Here is a 6,010-nt window from a genome sequence, read left to right on the forward strand (position 1 = left end):
TAACCGTGTAACCATCGCTCGAATCGGCTTTCCGTTTCTACCGAACGTGCGAATCGACGTGCGATCGTAGGTAACCAAGCCGACCCACTCTACCGTACGATTTATCACTTTTCTCTCTTACTCTCTCTCTCTCTCTCTCTCGTAATATTTACAAACATCCGCATTTTTTTTCGCGGTATGCTGCACAAGCGCGAAAGAACGCGCGCTTTATCGGCGTTCTCCGGCGCACACACGCTGGCCCGAAACAAATTCCCTCGCGTGGGTGGGAAAAACGCAAAAAACGAGGAGATACGCGTTGCAACAGAGAGAGAGAGAGAGAGAGAGAGAATGGTGGGGAGAACATGATCGCGAGAGGGAATTCGAATCGCGTTTCTCCGGCAACAATTTACGAAATTGTCTCTCGCGCATACCGCGCCGTGCACCGAGCTATAAACGCGTCTCGTTCTCCATCGACGATTCGCGAACGATAATCGTCCCACGTACGTACGCGGATAGCTCTGTCCTCTAGCTATCGCGCGAAAAACGCCTCGCCTGGCATCAAACTTCTAAGAAAGAAGACAATGAAACGACGCGCGAATTTATCCATTCACCGATGTTTGTCCGATTCCGCGCCAAATACTTTCAATAGCGAGTTGCAATTCGTACGCAACTGGTCGTGATAGCGTATACCAATTGGCCATTATTAGCGGGAACACGCGAGACCAACGTGCTCCAATTGGACGGAACGAGTATGTGTGTCGGGCGTAGCGGTAAACCGGCTACGGTTTCGCCCGTACCGGAGCCGCATCTACCGATCGCCCGGCCGAATCTCAACTTTGGAGCGAGTTCGAAGGTTTTCGGAGACTATGGAGAACGCGAATCGATTGCCGGAAATGTTTGGAGCTCTCGAAACGTTTCTGACGAGCCTCTTTTCAGCCTTCGATCGTTCGATTCGAACCCGGCTCGCCTCGACTTTTTATTTCCTTCGAGACGTCGTTACCTTCGTTTAACGTCGACGACTGATCGGAAGTGTGTACATTTCGTTGCATATAAGGGTAAGCAACCAACGTGGCCGCGAGTTGAGAACACTCTTACGAACGTGGTATCGAGACTCTCGAAGACTATCGAGAGTGTCAAGCGTTGAATCATGCACGAGATGCATTCTAATCTATAAGGCACTTGTACAAATTCGATGGCGATTCAAACGGTTTCAGATGCAGTTGATTGCACGCTGACGCTTCACTTCGCGTCCTTTTTATTTTCTTTCCCCCCCTCCCACACCCCCTTTCTTTCTTTTTCTCGTTCGTTTCCCCTCCACGTCTCTTCGCTCGCCGCGTTTCCGGGGAGTACAGTTAATTTTCTTGGAGCAGAATTAAACCGACCGAGGGAACGTTTCTCATTATTCGAAACACTCTCGTCCGGGGCGTCCAGATGAAATTTCTACCGGGGCGAACTTTTAAATTAACGTGTCGGATTTATCCGCGGGAAGAACCGGGTCGAAACGTAAGCCTGTCCCAACATAACTGTCCCTGCATTTCGGCCGGGATCCATCCAACGAGGGGACAAACGACGTCGGTGAATTTAGAATAATTAACTCGATGACTCTTTTCGTTCGGTTGTGACGAAACAACCAAACAATTTCTAAACATGACCGATCCAACAACGTATCAAACGTTAATATAACGAATTGACCACTTGCGCTGGCAACTGATTGCGGACCATAACGAGCGACCAAACCGTATACAATAATTCGTCGCTTTCTCTTTGAACTCGTCGGTTCACGACATCACTGGATAGATATTATTGAGAAGTAATAAATTTGTTATTTTGCTTGTCTTAAATATACTTAAAACTATCAACTCAAAACTATATACTCGAAACTGAAAAAAAATATTACAACTTTGGGACAAAGCGCAAGAGGTTAAATCTGAAAATTTCAACAAATTTATGCGTGATAGCACACAAATGTCTATAGATTACAAATACATTGCTTGTCACATTTCTCCATTTGACAAATACCTCGAGACATTCTCCATACGGGGACAAATATCAAGCGAAAAGTCGAGTTACCCTCGAAAGACTCGGCTGAAATGAAATGCACGAGTCGCGGCACGAGGATCAACGACGGAATACTCGAAATGCTCGTCCGTTTCCGGTATTCCAGGCTCGACGAACATTTCAAACACACGCCGTGTGTACCGCGAGCGTGATCCAACAGCGAAACAGGCCGAAAACGATCGAAAAAGCGCGTAAAAGACTGGACGTGGGTGTAGAAATTCGCGAATACCGATGGTAGAGATGGATGGCGTCGGCGAGCATCAGGACAATTTTCCATCGAGCGCGGCTCGCCGAACCGTTACCTCGTAACGCACGCCGAACGGCGAAACACGTTTTGCGTAATGTCCTAAGCGTTCGTCGGCAGAACCGAGGCGAAACGGCACGAAACTGGCGGCCTGAAACTCCTCCGAAACAATTACCAAAGAATGGGTTGGCGACCGCGTCGAGGTCGCCGTAGTGGCCGAAGGCTTTCGGACGAAGCTCGAATTGTCAGAAAATTTCGGATGCGACGTAGACTGGATGTGGAAACGGAGAGGAGGCGAGTCACGAACGTGCGAGGATTATTAATACCCGGCTTAAGGCGATTAGCGGTGGTCCACGGGTTACGTTCATCTGGGGAAATTGCGTCGATGAGAGGCAAGCCAGTTTCCGGATTATTAATTTCAAGTTTCTATTGTGATTAGTATCGAGCGTCGTTGGGAACCGGGGGTTCGAGAAAACGAGATCAAGCGAGGAAACAATTTTGGAGCAATTGGGCCGATTAAGGATCGCGCGGAGTGACGAGGATTAGCAACTGTACGAACGGGGAATATCATTGGAAATGACGGATAAAATAATTTGATCGAAAAACGAGAAACTTATCAACTCACTGAGAAATATTTTATGAGAATTAACTGCAACATGATCGGACATTCGAAATAATTAGTACAGTTTAATAGAGATTGAACGTTAATATTATATTGCTAGTCTAGATCGAATATTTTAGTATTATTTTAATATTTAATATCGAATACTAAATTGCTACCGTGATATTAAAGGAAAAAAGAAAAAAGAAAAAAAAAATGGTAAAAAAAAGAGACATCAAAGAAATCCCTCGAATTTCCAGGCTAATATATTAAAAAAAAAAAAAAAAAAATGAAATTCAATAACGGAGATTGATCGAAAAAAAAGGAATTGCAAGCGAAACATCGCGTTAACCAACGCGCTGGCCTTTAAATGACTTTTTCGATGATCGACGCGCGAATGTTGATGGATTAACCGTTATGTTTAATACACGGTATTGTTTAAACGGCGTGTCGAATTAACTGAATCGGAACGAGGCGTGTTGTTGTGCAATATCGATGGAATGATATTGGCTAAACATAGTTTGTAATTACACGGGGGTTGGGGCGATTCCGCGGGAAACTTGGCCGATTGATAACGTTAATTAGTCTTAACGCGTCCTTTTGTGTTCGCCGAGCAAGTTTCTTAAGAGCACCGTGCGCGATGTACAATGGTTCCGACCTGCTAACGGACTCCCCGAGTTATATTTTAATATAACTTTCACGTAGATAAGCGTCGCTTATGCAACGCTCGTTACATACACCAACACTCGATACTCGATGCTCGCGTTTAACGCTCGCTTCTCTTATTAAACGACGATTAAAGTCTCGCTGCAACTTTCGTAACTTCTCGCAAAGATAACCGCGACTCCTTCGACTATCCTATTGTTATCCTTCTCCCTCACGTATTTGGCTGTGGTTCGTTAAATCGTCTCGCCGGGGGGAAAAAATGGGGTGCGTTAAATGACACATACGTAGCTGCATATCGTGTCAATTCGCGTTCGTACCCTCGAAAAGTCAGCATCCGCCGAAATCACTTCCGTTTGGTGTCCCGATGGCGCTGGGGACGCGTTTTACGTGACATTTAAATCTCACATCATGCGCGTGCAATCCGAGGTAAACACACTCGTGTACGTACGTACAAAACAACGAGGGATGAAACGTGCGACGGTTGATAGGGACGCGTGTTTCCTTGGTTTTCAAGGTGATAAAACGAGGCGTCGCGTTGACTCCGGCGATCACGAGGGAAATCTGGCATCGTTTACCGACTCGCGTTCTCTTCGACAGGTTGCGAATTGTGCTGGGAAAAGGTACATACGTACAACGTACGTACAGCGATGTATGTGTGCGTGTGTAGGTGTGTGTGTGTGTGTGTGAGAGAGAGAGAGACATGCACGACGAAAAAAAGCCACGGTGCTTAACCGCGCGAACTGAGAAACAGAGAGACCGAGGGATAAATCGAAGGATGGAGCGAGAGAGGGAAAAGGAGATGCCAAGAGGGAAGGAAAAGGAGAAACCCGCACGTAGAATATTGCGCGTGCTCGCTGCTCTCGCATACTATCTGACACCTACCTATGCACAGCGGTTCGAGTCCTGCCACGGGCGTCCTTTCCGCCGTGATCCTCGTCCTTCCGACCGGTTTTCGCTGGGTCGTCGATTATTCATTTACGGTCATTGTACCGCATCCCTGCCGCACCACACTAACTACCCACAGTATCACACGTGTGTCACACGGTAGCGTGCCGTCGTTTTCTCTCTTTCTCTCTCTCTCTCTCTCTCTTTCGGTCGACAATACAAACGGAGAAATGCGTAATCCAACAGAGAAAGAGGGAGAGAAGTTGATGGAATAGAACGCGCAACACCAACCCAACACGACGAGACAAACAGGGACGCGTACCGCGTCGCACTGACGGGAACGCTCGTGACTCGTGCGAACGAAGACTCCGAGGACAACGACTTCTCCCACCGCGCTCGCGTTCGACCCAGCTGTGCTGCGCCCTCTCTCCTTCTGCCTTACGAGCTCTCCTCTTATTCCCCTAATAGCGCGTTCTCTTTCTTTTTCAGAGATTCCATGCCTGGACGCGGACCAACGCTTTCCAATGGTGGCACGTTGTACCATCAACCCCTCCATCAGAGCCCCACTCCTGACCGCCGTGTTCCAACTCCCACCGTCCGCGTAACTTGACCTTAGCCGTCGGTCAAAGGAAAGGAGTGTTCCTGAAACAGAAGGGCGACTAAAGAGTTACGATCGTCGTTTTATATTGTTGGTGCCAACACGAAACAATGTGACTGTCATTTCTCACCAGGTTTCGTTAAGATCTCTTCTTATCGCTAATACCTTTAGCTTGATTTCAAACCACTCCGTCCCAATGATTCTTAAACATGGCTGCAATCGTCTGTTAAATCTGCATCTGAGAGATGAAGTCACTTATTAACGACGATAAAACGTTTGTCATCTTTTGATGCCAAGACATGAATGAAATTTTTTTGCTATATCATTGAATACTTGTTCACGTAGCCACGATGTTTAGCGACAACCATACGTGTCGGTAAATGAAAGAAGGCGAGCGCGTGATATCGTCGAAGAGGGGCGATTCAGCACGCGAGGGGCCCCTCCACGGAAAACCCCCGCAGCAGGCTTATTTAACCCCGCTTTCCCCAACCAAACCACCCCCGCTATAACCGAGCGACGCGACGCTTGCCTCGCAGACCACTATATCTTGTTCATTTTCCCTTCCTCCTGATAGCCACACCGCGCAGGGTGACCCCTATTGATAGCTCGAACTACTTTTCGCCCCTTCCAAATTTCCTCCCTTCGATACTAGACTTCAATATAACTCAAGATCGTGACAGAGGTGCGCGTTCAAATTGAAATTGAATTTCTCGTTCGAATTTGAAATCGTTTTTGCAAATATTTCGGGAAGTTTTTATTAAATTAACAGCAAGAGAGATTCGCACGAGTAAAATTTCCCTTCAGTATTATTAACGTTAAATAGTTAGTAACATTCCGTATTGTTAACGTTAAACAGTTAGTAACATTGAAAGTAGACAGAATTTCTATGCAAAATTCAAACGAAGATCGATCGATCGCTAGTGAGGATTGATTGTTGCGATTAATACACGTTGCACTCGAGGGTGTCGCCTCTGTACAA

General features: G+C 46.8%; 1 protein-coding gene across 4 annotated transcripts in view; it reads right to left on the reverse strand.

The window, feature by feature from the left end:
* LOC122536336 (disintegrin and metalloproteinase domain-containing protein 10-like) overlaps positions 1 to 6,010 on the reverse strand; it is a 72,945-nt gene that overhangs the window by 59,450 nt on the left and 7,485 nt on the right. Inside the window, exon 1 of one of the 4 annotated variants that reach the window (XM_043668633.1) lies at positions 4,431 to 4,814. The exons of 1 other annotated variant lie outside the window; for it this stretch is intronic. The gene's annotated coding sequence lies outside the window, so the exon portion shown is untranslated. Of the gene's footprint in view, positions 1 to 4,430; positions 4,817 to 6,010 lie in introns of those variants that run through there. 2 more of the 4 variants (XM_043668636.1, XM_043668637.1) reach the window with 2 other exon arrangements.

Source organism: Frieseomelitta varia, unplaced genomic scaffold, assembly GCF_011392965.1.
Source record: "Frieseomelitta varia isolate USP_RPSP 00005682 unplaced genomic scaffold, Fvar_1.2 scaffold_822, whole genome shotgun sequence".
NCBI classification, from domain to species: Eukaryota; Metazoa; Arthropoda; class Insecta; order Hymenoptera; family Apidae; genus Frieseomelitta; species Frieseomelitta varia.